At 35.3% G+C, this 16,827-nt stretch overlaps 1 protein-coding gene across 1 annotated transcript in view; it reads left to right on the forward strand.

Moving 5' to 3' along the window:
* Positions 1 to 742: 742 nt before the first annotated feature.
* LOC101741117 (small conductance calcium-activated potassium channel protein) overlaps positions 743 to 16,827 on the forward strand; it is a 273,215-nt gene continuing 257,130 nt past the window's right edge. The window contains exon 1 of the mRNA XM_062674710.1: positions 743 to 1,239. The gene's annotated coding sequence lies outside the window, so the exon portion shown is untranslated. The remainder of the gene's footprint in view (positions 1,240 to 16,827) is intronic.

Genomic DNA, 16,827 nt, shown 5'->3' on the forward strand with positions numbered 1-16,827 from the left:
TGTGTGGACGAGCTCACAGCCCACCTGGTGTTAAGTGGTTACTGGAGCCCATAGACATCTACAACGCAAATGCGCTGCCCACCTTGAGATATAAGTTCTAAGGTCTCAAGTATAGTTATAACGGCTACCCCACGCTTCAAACCGAAACGCATTACTGCTTCACGGCAGAAATAGGCAGGGCGGTGGTACACCCGCGCGGACTCACAAGAGGTGGCGCGTTTTGTCTTCGGTCCCAGAAAGTCAATGAACTGGACTCCGCATAATTTTGGTATAAAGTAGCGTAGAAATATGATGAAATTTCAAATTAGCTTAATGATTATTATAATTTAAAATCACAAGCAAAGGTTCAAACCAGTAAAATAAATAAAAAAACTTCACACAATGAGTTATAAATTTCCGCTTAAAGGAATCATTTTGTGCAATATTCTGATATTAGACATCTAATACATTTAAACTTCACGAAACGTCCGTAGCAATATCTAATATGAGTACGAATTCATCCGTATGTTACGCGATTTACAAATGCACAATATAAACCGTTCTGTATGCGGCATGTTTATTTTGATACGTACACTTTGGATCTCCTTTCGGCTCATGCCGGTCAAGCTTAATTCTAAACGCACGCTCCAAACTGCATTCTGTCCCTCTCACTCGTGTGCGGTCATCGAAAACACGATGAGGTTTTTCAATCGCTAGTGTCGGGAAAGCTTACAGTTTTCAGTACGCGTTCCCGCGGCCTAGCGAGTGGACGTCAGCACTCGCTCTAGCGTATGCCGCCACGATCTTGACGCGCGTAAATTTTATTTTGCTTAAAATGGATGTACGAATGCCGTACGTGGCAGTAATTAACCGCTAATGTACATCGAACTTTTGGCTTTGAACACGCGTATCGTTTATGATGGACTTATGCAGTTTATTTTCGTTTCATGATTGGCGTTTGTGTATGAGTGTTATTGGTTTATAAGAAAATTTATATCCGCTTCCCGTTAATTAACCCTATCGGTCCAATACTGTGACTTAGTAGTAACTACTGATATCAATATCATATCTTTAAAATTAAATATTTTGTATAGATTTTTTTCCTTGGTGCAAGGATAAAAAGTTTCGGGATATAAAACGTTTGGTAGTTTAGTGTGGAATGAGTGTAAACTAGTACTAAACATATCTAAGCTAAACTGACATAGTGTAGTGTTGTTTATAACTACGGAGTTTAATTATTATCGATTTTAAAAAGTTAAGGTAAGAAAAATAATTCGTTTTAAATTAGTTTTGTTGGGTAAGAATTAACCGAGAAAATTTACGGGTAATTAAGATGACATCTACGAGAAACATAAAAGAACTTAAGAACAGGTTCAAATATTTACTAAATCGGGTTGATGAAAAATCAACAAAAAGTTTTAAGGGGTAAGTTTGAATTGCGCATTTATTTGCAGTACTATTCGGCAAAAACCGAATTTTAGCAATAAATTAATTTGCAGAAGTCATATTGCCGGAATGATAAATCTTCTTTTTCTCCACCTTATCCCATTAGGTGGGGTCGGCACAGCTGATTTTTCTCCTCCATTCTCTTCTATCAGCCGTCATCTCAACACTCACTCCTCTCTGCCTCTCATATCGTCATTTCACACTCCATCCAAGTCTTCTTCGGTCGACCTCATCCCCTTATACCTTGCATTACCATTTCCATAGGTACATGTCCTAGTCACATGCATCTTCTCTCTACGCATCACGTGTCCATACCACGCTAACCGTCGGAACCGGAATGATAAATGACAAACTATAATTAGCTTCGATTTCTTCAAATATCAGTATATCGTTAGGGGTAACTGCTCTTCAGCGGTTTTTGGGATCCAAGTACCTAGATACCGCGATGAATCATTATTTCAAGTCCCAGTTGCTTTGAGTAACGACTATCTCGCTCTTCAAACCGGATATTTGGTCTACAACCGGGCTAGGCAGAGCAGTACCACCGAACCTGTTTATAATAAACAAAAACAATAGAAATCAAACTTAATCGGTACATAATGAAAGTCTTCGTCTTTGTTTTTATTAAAATATGACGATGACGTAAATAATACAGGAAATTTCTTTGAAGGAACTTGAATATAATGAAGCTTTCGATAACTTCCCCCGTTCTTCTTTAGGAGTTACGTTTTCTACCTGAAGTTGTTTTCATTGTTCCCGAAGAACACAATGAACTGGGTTCTATTATCGTGAAAATTATCGATGATAATTGTTGTGATAAGTGTTAAATGGAAAACCGTTCGATTTTTAAATTTCACGAAAACTAGTGAAATCCCGCCATGATATGTTGAAAACTTCTTGCCCAATACACCTTTTTTGGTGAAAATACTCATTTGTCACCTTACCTAAGTTGACGATACTACGTACAGATTCTTCCGTAGAGCTCCAGCAACACTATGGAAACATCACGGAAGGGAAAAACGGATGTAACGCAGAAAAATCTCTGATATGTGTATAGTATTTAATATAATGCGGGGTTTAAAATAAAATGTAGAAATCGCCACAAAAATATATTCAGAGAAGTATTTGAAAATCTAGAATAAGAATAAATAAATAAAACACAGATATAAATACTCGTAAATAATATATCGTTGTTTAAATAATAATTTTTACTTTTTTTTTCTTTCCATTGCTCTCTTTATAGCGATTAAAGTCTATGTAAAAAGAAATATACATCAGGAAATTATTAGAATAATAAATACAGTGCACTTTCAAACAGATAAAACCAATAAAATGAATCTGACGATTAATCTTCATTAGAGATATCCGCAAAATCTCCGCCTTTTTTTATTCCACGAGAAAGATTTTCTTTTCTCTTTACTTGGTTATCACTGTGCCAACTTTATGCGGGCTTTCTCAAAGCTCAGAAGAACACCATACCTACTTACTTAATTATATTCCATTTGTAAATACAACCAGAACGTTTCAGGCTATAGAAAACGTCAATGGAAAAGTCGTTAGGTACGGTGTGATTTTAAAAAAAAAATTTTTTTTTTGTTTCATTGATGGTTTTCGAGGTAATGATTATGGTTTTGAAATTCGTTGGGCTTCCAGTACTTTGGTATCGTTGCAAGCACCGCTATTAAGTTTTGATTAAAGACTAGGATTGCAGTTGTTTATTGGGTGCAACCACTGGAGTTTGATAATTCGCTTCAACTGTAGACATAATTTTCAATGACGCTATAATTATTTCGGTTCAGCACAATTAAATTAGAGAATGGTTTCACATTCGTTCGTTTTAAAAACGTACGTATAATTCGTAATGTGTATTGCGAAATTCTTCACGAATCTGGCAAATGCGATGACCTTACAACAAGGTTTTTAACATTCCGTGCGGAATATTAGCATTTCTCTTTTGATGTTAATTTTGGGGAGTTAAAATTCTTTAGTGTCCTAAATAAGTGCTAATGTATGCTGAAAGCCCTAAAATAATGTTTTAGCAGTTATAAATTATTCAATACGTTTTTTGTGCTAGCCCTGGGATCACGTAGCTTTGAATTTAAAAAAGCACTAAATAGACGATTGTTTGAGCTCAAAGGATGTTATATGGTCACAGTAAGATTCAGTGCATATATTGTATATAGTATGCGATCTCGAATTACTCCTAATATTTCTTCATAACTTATTCGGATAGTAGTACCTCTGAAGTCGTCTTTTGAACTTCATAATAATATACTCTTCTAATTCCTATCGTGAGCAGTGATGGTATTACAAGCCCACAAAAAGTACAAAAGTGTTCTGTTGCTAATTTAGCGGGAAAAAATAATAGAATAAAAGCAACTAAAAATATGTAGTACATTTTGAGAAGAATCTGTATTGTCGGATATTCATTAAGACCTAAATCTAAATATTTTAAATCTTAACTATAATTTTATGGAACAATTGTTGAACAAATATCACTCAGGAATAGAAAATACTTGCGATGAAAATCAGGTTACGGTATTTTATGAAAAGTCTGCTAATTAAACAGTCCTTTCGAAATTTAGAGTAATAAAGCTTACATAAACATAAGTTCTTGCCCATATATATGACACATTTGGAATAAATAAATTGAATGTTTTTGTTATCCATGTTCTTACTACTGTAATGAATTTGTCTAGGTAGGTACTGGCGTCTTGCAAATTTCTGCCACGATGCAGTTATGCGTTCCGGTTTGAATGGTGGTACAGTCACTCTATAATACAATCAAGACTTAAATCTCACGTTGATAATAAATAACAGCAACCTACATTTGAATTTTCCTCTTAAAAAATGTGATTTGATTACTATAATTTATCCAGATGTTGTCATCGTTAAACTTTAAACATCATGTTTAAAGCCAATTCATTTTTGGCTAGAATAATTTTGTGTGACGATCGAATCGAAAATTAAAACAATAAAATTCAAATAGATATGGATAAACAAACACGTGTACATTAAATATTAAAATAACAGACAAACCATTGTAAGTTAAATATGCTTTCTCCTTCTTTTCCATTTTTGTAATTGAATAAGCGTAATAAAAAGAAAAGATTCCGTCCACGACTGAAGTTTTCATTCTATAAACATAAAAAAAACAACTACAAAGGCATTATTTTAAATGCAATATTATTCGACGAGGAACGACCTAACGAAGCTGAAATATTCAAATTTACTTGAATTTCAACTGATATTTTATTGTTCCTTCATTTCCTTTGTGTACAGTTGAAACTGGACCATTCATTACTATGAAGTACTTTTTTTTAGCTTATTTGCCAAGTCGAATCCTCACATGAGCTGTTTTATTTTTAAATTTTTAATCACATCTACATATCGACGCTTGAAAGGCAAACGTGACTAAGCGACAATGCGTCTTTATAGTAGACTAATTTAAAGTTGAAATACGTGAAAACAAAATTTATTTTAACGAATCTAGCTGTAGTAGAATCTAGCTAGTAGCTGTAGGATTGAAATGATTTTAATAGACCTAGAAATATATTTTCTTTTGCGCATAGCAGTTATTGTCGCTTAGTCATGTTTGCCTTTCAAGCGTCGATGTACGTACATATCAACAATGATATTTAGAACTAAAGTTGAACAGTTACACTGCTAATTTCCTAATAAAATCTCTTTTTTATTTTATTTTTCTTTCATTTACGTCAGATCTTGCATCCATATTACATTCTTTGACGACCAGTAGACAGAAAAGAGATATAAATAATGTAAATTAATCTACAGTACATTTTTTTCTCGCACGTAACATATGCTTACAATAAAATATGAGGAGCAAGGATTTATGAAAGAAATATGTACATTGTATAATATATTTGTCTAAAATTTATTTCAAACAAAAATAACGATAAGTCTAATTTATTAGTATTTTTTCATGTTCGTTAGAATTCAAAATATGTATAAGGTCACCTAAATGGGCGAGTTTAGTTTATCGACGTCTACACATATGTGACCTATGCACACATATAGACCATGACGAAGATTTAATGCATGATGTTTATTGTAAAATCAACGGCATAAAAATATATAGAACTTGGTGTTTTTTTAATTTTGCGGACTTTTTTGATGGTGTATTTTCAGTTTTCTAGGAAAAAAAATTACAGTACAACAAAGAAAGTGGTGTGAATGAAACGTTTTCCACATCAGTTTACTTGGACCTACAAATACACATCTTGTTCTCGATTTGAACTATACACAGCTTTGAGGTTATGTTAAATTTTATTTAGTAATCCAATAAAGAGCAACATGAAAAGCCAATAAAACATACTACTATTAATAATAACTAGTGGTCCCGCAGTAGTCGAAATTCGACTATAGTTAATTGAAATTGTAAGTGTGTACACTATTATGATTCTATTTTCAAAGACTATTTATACTTCTATAATCGCAAATTTCGCCAAGACTACACTATAGAAAAATATTAATGAAGACAAACAATATTTAATCTATTCTCAATTTGACCACAGACGTCAAGAATAAAAGTTTGACAATAACTAAATAGTATGCATGCGTGTGTGCGTCAAATACATGGTGTGTGTAATGTTTTTTTAACTGATTTAATGTATTTTTTAGGCATAATTAAAAAAAAACATTTTGCACTCCTTTTCTATATTCTTATACCTTTAAACGAGCAATTCTTGTATATTAATATTATTATATACCTATATAATCTGAATCTCGGAAACGGCTCCAATGATTTTCATAAAATTTAGTATACAGGGGATTGCGGGGGCGATAAATCGATCTAGCTACGATTTATTTTCAGAAAATGTTTGTTTTATTCGTGTTTTCAATAATCAACTCTTCCCGACATCTATTGGCGAATAATAATCCTATTTTTCTTAATTAAGGGCAACTAACCGCTAAGGTCACAACAAGATGGCGTTATCAAAAAAAAGTGTGGGAAATTTCATACTCCTCCGTCCGAGCAATTTTCGTAAAAAGGGATACAAAGTTTTTCCTTAACGTATTAATATATAGATTATTATCAATCAATACACGTATTAATTTAAATAAAGTTTAACATTGATTTGTACGCACGTGAGATGTTGTATACCAAAGATTGGGAAAGCAAATGAAGCCATATGCAAAACGTCAATGCTTCGTGTGTTCAAAATTAGGATGCATATGTAATCAGCATAGTGATGAGATTCGCGGACGGGTATTCTGATGGTTTTGCAACTATTTGATACGTGCACATTATGTGTGTGTATGTGATGTGTGAGATGCTGTGTTTTTTGACGTAGTAGTGTTGTGATATTATATTTTCCAGTTAATTTGGCAGCACACTTTTTTTTTTGATTTTTTTTATAGCTTTGATGGGTGGACGAGCTTACAGCCCACCTGGTGTAAAGTGGTTACTGGAGCCCATAGACATCTGCGACGTAAATGCGCCACCCACCTTGAGATATAAGTTCTGAGGTCTCAAGTATAGTTAGAGCTGTTACACATATTGTATTTGGACAAACCAACCGATCTCCAACCGGGCTAGTGTAGTTAGAGATGGGATTTACTAGGTTTATGTAAAGATGACGATCAATTTTGGATTTCATGGTTTACCTACGCATGCTGTAATCTCGGCTAGATTAATAATAGATTTCTAAGAAAACACATGTATTTCCGTACAATTTATTATCAAACAAAAACTTTTACACTTTGACATAATATGTCAAAGGTTTTTTGTTCAACTTTAGTTCCATTTTTAGGTTGCACAACAAACAAAATTGAGAAAAATATGTTTTTTTTGCGATATTGATGATTTTATTCTTTGCAGTATTACCAAGGGCTATTAAAAGCATTTTTATTGGTTAAAATATATATACTTAATGACATCCTACCTCGTGTTTTAAATTACTTATATAGTTTAGATTTTCATTCTATTGAAGATAAGATAAATTATTATCTTTGTCTAGGTGTAGCTGCATTTAATTAAGTAGTCTGTAAAGATATGGATATCGGGACAACGTTCCGACCGAAAGCCACATAATACAAAAAAATATTTAGGGTTCAAGCTAAAATAACTGCCAAGTTAGCAAGAACCCGAATTACTCAAGACTATTGTACGTTATGACACAGGTGTGTGATGGGTGTGGATTTGCCCGTGTAATACGAATATATATTTTTCAAATGTTCCGTGTAACCTTATTAATTTTCGGATGCGAAAAATACGTTAAGTAATGTACACAAAAATCTTATGTACATAACTAGTCTGGCCTTAAATACCGTTACATAAAAAGTTACCTTTTTTTTAACTTTTTAATTATTTTGAATTTGGAACATATATTAGTATTTTAAAAACTTTCGTTAAATTTTGCGCCTTTTGACATATTTTTTCGTGTTCATTATCAAGTTACAATATGCAATGGTGTTTTAAAGAAAATAGGATTGCAGTGATCGCCTTGCTATGGAGCCGTCGGTCATATTCCAGACACTTCAAAAGCTTGGTATCAGATATCGTACTATCAACAGATACAGCACTTCGTCCGTCGAAGACCAGAAAAGATAGAGGCGGCCGCGTGCTATTAGAATTAGGCCAGAATTCATCGAAACCCCATTAGGAAGCAAAAAATCTTATCGCGAAAAATGAAGATTCCCGCTAGGACTCTGTCACGTATTAAAAAACAAGACCTGAAGCTCGGTACTTATCGTCGATATACAGTACATGCCCTATTGCCCTATATCAATCTTTACAATTAAATAGAGTGGATCGATCAAAACGCCTTCTGTCGCGATACACAGGTGAAAGGCTACTAAAGGTGAAGAACACTACAATAAACAAAATGATAAAGTGTAGCTCACATTTCTAAACAAGCTGCTCGAGTGGTCGGAAAGGTGTAACGTGGTCATCATCTTGCGCCAGTGCCGGTTTGGTGGGGCGTGTTTTATCAAGGAGTCACAACATTACATTTTTGTGAAAAACGAGTGAAAACTTTAGCCAAAGTGTATCAAGATACAGTCTTGGATCATGTTGTGAAACCTCTAAGCAATACACTTTTTAAAAATAAACCGTAGACTTTCCAGCAGGCCTCTGCACCTGGTCACAAGGCACGAACTACCCAAGCCTGGCTTGAAATCAACGCTCTGGACTTTATAAGAGCTGAAGACTGGAATTCATCTAGCCGAGACCTCAACCCTTTATACTTCAAATAATAATTAGTTTTAGAAGACATGGCTTGCAATAAACGTCACGGTGACATTGAGTCTCTTGAAAAATCTTTGGAACAAACAGTGTCGAAATTTCCCTTGGAAATAGTGCGTAAATCCATAGATCCGTGGCCAAACAGATTAAAGGCCCGTATAAAAGCCAATGGTGATCATTTCGTATAGACTATTTTTAATTTTTTGCTGAGACTTTAATAAATGTGTCGGTATAAATTTTAATAATATTACATTACTTCATTTAAAAAAATGCATATTCATTTGTAACAGAACCTATACTATTATGGCTGGACGCAGTAATATTATTTCGCAAATTTGAAAAAGTGACGTTTATTTTATTCTGACAATTTTTTTATTGCCTCGCTGGTCAAACTAACTGAGGTCCCAATAATAACAGAAATATTAGCTCTTACTCTCTTAGTTCCTGCATAAAGTCAGTTAGCTACATAATTATATTGACGGCCCCAAGGAGAAGCCTTACCTACATATGTATTTAAATTACACTCTGGACTTGAGATGCTTACTCATCCTCCTATACAAGTACTGCAGAAATTATTTCCATGACCATGTTGCTAGTTCATCTGTGGCATGTTCCACCCTTTAAGCGGGTCGTTTTAATTACGCTAATTGTTTTACGGATTTCATTGTTACTTGATGCTATGCCGTTATAATAAACTTCGTTTGTAAAACGCAGATCTGATATTTTGAAACTTACGTGCCTGCCAGGTTTTTTTCCTACCTATGCTGATAGCCTTGAGAGGCTATTTCAGTTTCACCCTAATGTGTGTAGGTGAGCTCACGGGGCTCAAACCGGAGTGTTGCTAACACTGACCCTAGCAAGAGCAGTGCTTCGCTAAATCTACCACCGGATCGGAAACGCGACCCACTGAGAAGATCCGGCGAGAAACTCAGTGGGTTGCGTCTATGGGTTAATTCGCTCGTCGAGCCATTTGTCGCAAGCGACGGGTTCGACGAGGACGGTGACCGGGTGCAGAGATTAAGCCCTGGTCATATCACTCGATATAAGTACACAGGGCAGTTTATTCATAATGCCACACACGTGACAACTTGACGAAAATTTCTAACAGTACACAGGAAGTTAGAATTTTATTAAAACACGTCCCTGAAAGTAGTGGCTACTTCTTAAATGTATAAAGTCAAAATAGATTACAGTAGAACGTAACTTGTCAGGTCGGTGACCGCATGGCTTTATGAAGATAAATTGTGAATGTAAATAAATTGTGTGCAAGCTTAACGTTTGTGTTAGACTTAGATTTATGAGGCTTACATTTACGGTCTTCATTACTCGTTAGAAAATAAAGAAGCGTTTTAGGTGACTTTAGCTAAGAAAGAGAAGAAATTAATTCTACATCAATTCCAAATTTGTAGGCAGCCCACATGTATATTACTTAATCAGCAAATTTATAAAAGTCCGGCTTCGATGACGTTATAATGTTAGCTATATTATATTTGCTTTTTAATTCTTCGAACTTTAGTACACGATCGCTTACAGCAGAAATAAACAGGATGATCATACCGAGACGTCCAGGTTCATAGTACGGTTAATACAATTTCCGTCTCAGTCGGGTACTGGTGAGAAAGGGAGTTGCGATCAATTATAGAGTGCAAATGCATTTCCTACTAAAGAATCCTGGTATCAAGTATATGTGTTACAGTAAATGTACACTTTTACCGTTAGATGTGCACATTTGCCAAAAAGCTAGGTATATGTGAACTGAATATAATGTATATGTACATTTCCCGGTAAATGTGTACTCTTGCCTTCACGTTTTAAGAAAAGTTGGAATACAAATAAATTAATAATGTTGTTGCAGTAAAAAAACATTTATTTAAATAAACATAATACAAAAGGCTTTAATAACGAAAATTATCAAATTAAAAAATGTAAATGACAAACAAAACATACTTTTCTTTGCATATTAAATAATACTAGAGGTCCCGCAGTAGTCGAAATTCGACTATAATTAATTGCAATTGTAAGTTTGTACACTATTATGATTGTATTTTATACTTCTATAATCACAAATTTCGCCAAGACTACACTATAAAAAATATTAACAAAGACAAACAATATTGAATCAATTCTCAATTTGACCACAGACGTCAAGAGCAAAAGTTTGACAATAAATAGTATGCATGCGTGTGTGCGTGAAATACATGGTATGTAGTGTGTGTAATGTTTTCTTTATTGATTTAATGTATCTTTTATGCATAATTAAAAAAAAATATTAGCATTGTGCACTCCTTCTCTATATTCTCTATAAGTGTGGAAATTTTCATACACCTCCGTCCGCGCAATTTTCGTAAAAAGGGATAAGAAGTTTTTGCTTCACGTATTAATATATAGATAATGTCGCAGGCTGGGTTAGGTTAGCACGTTACTAGCACTTGCGATTTCGTATTTTGTATGCCATGCTCTCACATTTACCAAAACGACATGGTCATTGTGAATTCAATGGTCATTTCCCTTCTTTGAAATTGTCAATGTTAGTTGAATGCACATTACCCACACGAGGAGGCAAATGTGCACATTTATCGGAAAATGTGTACATTTGCCGCAATATCTACTTTTACCGTAACATATGCACTGCTGCCTCTCTGACGTACTGTTATACGGGACACTATGAACTTCTTTTTAAAAAAAACTAAATTATGATTCACACTGGATTTAATAAAAAATGATAGGCGCGAGCGCGGCGAAGGATGGAGACGAACTGATTGAGTGAGTGGGGATTTGCAATGAGGTATGGTGTGGATAAGGTTACGGGAGAGCTGATGCAGCAGGAATACGGTAGGGTCTGCATATCTACGGTACCGAAGCCCGGATATAACAGCCCCCCGGATGAGACTAAACTTACACCTTAAGGGTGAAGTTTAGGAATCAAAAGCGAAGTCTTGGAGTAGGAGAGGTAGGTGAGGTAAGTTCAATTTCAGGTTCGGGATTATCAGGAGCAAGGTGGATGGAAGGAGATTGAAGGATGCCGCTGGACCTAGATTTACAAAACTTATAATATTTATAACTTAATGCTAATAATATGAGTAGAATACAATACATGGTAGTCGGGACATAGTAGTGTTCATAATTTTTTACAAGTTGAGGCTTATTTATAATATTTTCTAATTTATGGTTAAGTAAATCAAAGTTCTCATTGTAGTTTAGTAACGGGTCAAAATTTGGATATTTTATATTTACTTTTGGCATTACATTGGAGAACTTGGATTCGCTTAAATTAAGATTACTTATAATATCAAAATCAATTTTAATATGTGTAACATTAATCTGAATAGTTTCTTTAGATAATAATTCAATACCACGGCAATATCCGGTGCAACCCATGGGTATTTCAATGGTATTTCAAATAAATATATTTGTCTCATAGATATGTTCATCAAGACAATCAAGTGTGAATTTGGAGTTCTTGGACATGACAAAAATCCATTTGTTTTCTTGTAGTTTTTGCCACATTTCTATGTTTCCTGTTATGGCTTTAATTTGGCATTCATCAGGTAATTTAGTTAAATGTTTAGTAATGATTTCACTTTCACATGTGGGGTGAGTTGCACTAGATAGTGTATATATGTGGTCACAAATATAATTTTGACCAATGGATTTACATTTATCAAATGATTCGAAATGACAATACTTAGTTCTATCTTTGGAAAATCCAATATATACTGTGTTAGGGATAATCATAGCGTAGGAATTATTATTGATAGGGGTAGGTAAAGGCAACACATGATAAAGGTTAAATTCCAAAGGATATACTAAAGGTAGTTTTAAAACAAATACAAGTTTACCATTTAAATAATATGAACTAATACTAGAGACGTCAATTAAATTATGGACGTTGTTTATATCTAATGGAATTGGTAGTTCTTTAGAGTTAGGAAGAAATCTTAAATTATTAACTAAATCATTATAAAATTCTTTAGGAGAGTAAATTGCAGGATATAATACATTGTTTTTACTAAACATAAGGCCGTTGGATATGTCTTCTAATTTAAATGACAGGGTAAGTATGCTATTTTCTAGGATATTTACAATTTTCATCATTTTCATTTTAGTATTAAGGGTAGCGGAACCCTGACTCAAATTCTTTAGATTATCGGATAAAATAGTAACAGCATTATTTAGAGATTTTTCGTTATCTATTAATTGGTTAATAGATTTGTTATGTGCGTCAAGCGCAAAGGTTGTAACTATTATACCTTGTTTTATATTTTCTGCTAGATCTTTTTGATCATCTTGTAATACTCGAATGGCGTTATCATAACGGATCGCATCATTTTCGTCTACTGTGCCGAACAGGGTTTTGAATACTGACCCGACACCACCGAACCACGCTGAGCGTTTTGTTCTTCGTGCAACGAGGTGAGAAACAGAATCGAAATCTCTCAGCATATCAGAGAAACGAACTTCGAGAGGTTGTAATATGTTTTCGCATTCTGAAGATTCAAATATCCTATTCTGGTTACAGAAGTTACGAGCTGTACTTAAGACGGCTTTAATGTTATATAAATGGGGACTTATGAAGGATACATTTACTGGGATGACAATACTTAAATTACCATTAATTAATTTTAAGGAACCCATCGGGTCGAGGTAGATGCCAGGACTACTCTGCACAGGATGTATCTGAATAGCATCTGTTCCATGGATGCTGACACTTTTCGTAGCGATTCTGAAAGTATCATAGATTTTATTCCTTTCATGATACTACTGATATGGTTATGTTTATTTATTTAATTATATTTATGTATTAAAGCTATGAACGTATTTATTAGAAGAGCTAGTAGTTTAATTATGTTTTATACTACGGGTGCTGGTTTTACTTCGTCGAAATGATGTTTCACGTGCCGACGATTTATCAGGAGGGAAAGGGTGTTATTGCCGTGAATTTTTACAACTTTGTAAGGACCTTTCCACATCGGTGATAGGGCCTTTCTAAGTCGGAGATGATTCTTTAAATACACGTAATCTCCAACCTTGTATTGGACGGGGCGAGAGTGTCTGTCATAATATGTCTTGGACTTTTCTTTAGAGACATTAATATTTTGTAGAGCTTTTTCTCTTGATATTTTGAGGCGGTGACTAAGCATCTTAAGATATTCAGGGTACGTGACATCTGATCGTAAATCGAAGACGGAATCGGGTATATATGGTTTATGACCAAAGACGAGTTCGTAAGGTGTAAATTGAGTAGTGGTGTGGATTGTACTGTTGTAGGTGAGCATAGCTGTGTATACAAATTTATGCCAGTTTGTCTGATTATCATTCACATAAGACTTAAGGTATTCTTTTAGTGTTGAGTGACTTCTTTCCAGGGCGCCCTGCGTTTGGGGATGGTAGGGAGAGGACCAGAGTTGCTTAATTTTTAAAAATTGACACGTTACTTTAAAGAGTTCGGCAGTGAAGTTGGTTCCCTGATCAGTGAGTATTGATTTCGGGATACCAAATAAGGAAATGAAGTGGACTAAGCATTCGCAGGACTCCTCTGCGGTAGCATTAGAGATTGGGTATGCAATAGAAAATTTGGTTAAATCGTCTTGAAGAGTTAGAATAAACTTAAGCTTTGAAAGGCCAGCCTCAGGCAAGGGACCAACGAGATCGAGGCTAATCCTCTCAAAGGGGCGAGTAGAGCTAGTGGTGATTTGCATAGGAGATTTGTTGATCTTGCGCAGAGCTTTGTTTGATTGACACAGTTTGCAATTCTTGACGTAGTCTTCGATGTCTGAGCGCATATTTCTCCAATGATAACGTTCTTTAATTCTGCTTAACATTCTATTGGAACCGAGATGACCGGCGATCGGAATATCGTGGTTTTCTTTTAGTATTCTAGAAATTTCGGTAGGGACAGGGTGGATGATAGTATCATGGTGTATGTTTACTGTAGTGTTTGTGTTGTTGAATAGGTAAACTAGCATCCCATAAATTTTCACAAAAGAGTGTTGTTCAAATGAGCTCTTGAAGTCGGAAATGGCAATATCATTTATGTCACCTTGGAGTATGATGTCGTCTCGTGCGGACTTAAGGGTCTTGAATATGTCTGGGTAAGTGCAATTGTCGAAATAGTAAACCTTCGTAAATAGAAGATAAAAAACTTTTCCTTTAAGCTCTATTTTCATAAAACTATGAAGTTCACGTTCATTGTCAAGGATTGTACGGTCTTCTAATGAGGAAAGTATGTCTTCAAGATAAGGGTTTGAGTCATCGAAATCAATGGAGACAGGGATTAAAATAGTTTTTGAAGTGCTTTTAAGGAGACTTTCGTTGTGTTCTTTAACTTGAGTATTAAAAGTTTGGTTCTCGTCTGTGAAGGATTTTAGAAAGGTCGAGTAGTCGTCTGTGATGTTGGAATTTATTTCAGGTGTCGGTTCGTGTGTGTCGTTGACAGGATCTGGCAAAGGTGGAGGGTTTGGATCACTTGATTCGGAAGGTGGATAGAGAGGGCTGAAGTCGACGCCCTGGCTTGGACTGATATCTAAGGCACCAAGTTCGGTAAGGTCTTCGAGAAGGTCGGAAGGAATCTCAGATTCTTGGAGATTAGGATTAGCGGTGCCAGAAGTGGAAGATTGAGGTTGGTTTTCGATTATTGGGTTTACAGGAAAACGGGACAAAGCATCCGCGTTTCGATTGATTTTGCCCCTTTTATATTCAATTTCATAATCAAACTCCTCTAGTTTGAGTCTCCATCGGATTAATTTGGAAGACGGATCTTTGTGACTGAATAACCATTTAAGCGGTTGATGGTCTGTAACAATTTTGAAACGATGTCCATATAGATATGGTCTGAACGTTTTGGTACCGAATATAATAGCCAAACATTCTTTTTCAGAAACGGAATAATTTAATTCGGATTTGTTTAGGGTTCGTGATGCATAGGCAATGGGGCGATCCTTCCCTATTTCACCCTGGGATAATATGGCGGAGATTGCATAATCGGATGCGTCACAAGTAAGTACAAATGGTTTGTTAAAGTCAGGATAGGCTAGTAGTGGAGCTGTTATGAGTGCGTTTTTCAAGGTTTCAAAGGCGAGTTGCTGTTCATTTTGCCAAAGGAACGGGACATTCTTTTTTAGGAGATTAGTAAGGGGTTTAGCTATTTTGGATATATCTGGGATAAATTTTCTGTAGTATGATACGAGTCCAAGGAAGGATTTTATATCTTTGGGAGATTTGGGAGTAGGAAATTGTTGCACGGCTTTGATTTTTTCCGGATTAGGTTTTACACCTTCATCGGTTATTATGTGACCAAGGTAAGATACTTCCTTACGGAGAAATTCACATTTGTCCGGTTGAAGTTTTAAATTAAAAGTACGGAGCCTGTCGAAAATATTGGAAAGGTTGAGGATATGTTTTTCTAGGTCAAATGAATGGACGACTATATCGTCCAAATATACGAAGCATTGTATGCCTTGTAGGCCTGAGAGGGCAGAGTTCATGAGTCTCTGAAAAGTAGCTGGGGCGTTTTTCAGTCCGAAAGGCATGCGTGTGAATTCGAAGTGACCTTGAGGAATTGAGAAAGCGGTTTTAGGAGCATCTTGTGGAGACATCCTAATTTGATGGAAACCGGAAGCAAGGTCTAATGTGCTGAAATATTTAGATTTACCTAGTTGGTCCAATATTTCGGAAATATTAGGGATTGGATAAACGTCACCTATAGTGATGTCGTTGAGCTTACGGTAGTCGATCACCACTCGCCATTTGCGTTGACCAGATGCGTCGATTTTCTTGGGGACTATCCAGATTGGAGAGGACCATGGAGATGTGGAAGGTTTAATGATCCCTTCATCCAACATTTTAGTAATTTGGGATTGGACTTCTTGTTTGTGCACTTCAGGGAATCTATACGATTTCGTATTAATAGGGACAGAGGAAGAAGTGGTTATTTCATGAAGTATCGCGTCGGTACAAGTCAATTTGTCATTGGGTAAATGGAAGATGTCAGAATAAGTCGCACATAGATCATAGAGAGCATCTTTTTCTTCGACATTCAAGTGTGAGACACGTAATAGGTCTAGAACTGCTTCGGCTCTCTCTAAAGCATTGTTTTGACTTTCTTTGTCACTGACGGAAGTATAGAAAATTTTGCTATTAGCTTTTTCGTCAAATGGTATCAATTTGAGTTTTAAGTTTGAATTTACACGTAATGG

The sequence above is a fragment of the Bombyx mori genome, chromosome 21 (genome assembly GCF_030269925.1).
Source record: "Bombyx mori chromosome 21, ASM3026992v2".
NCBI classification, from domain to species: Eukaryota; Metazoa; Arthropoda; class Insecta; order Lepidoptera; family Bombycidae; genus Bombyx; species Bombyx mori.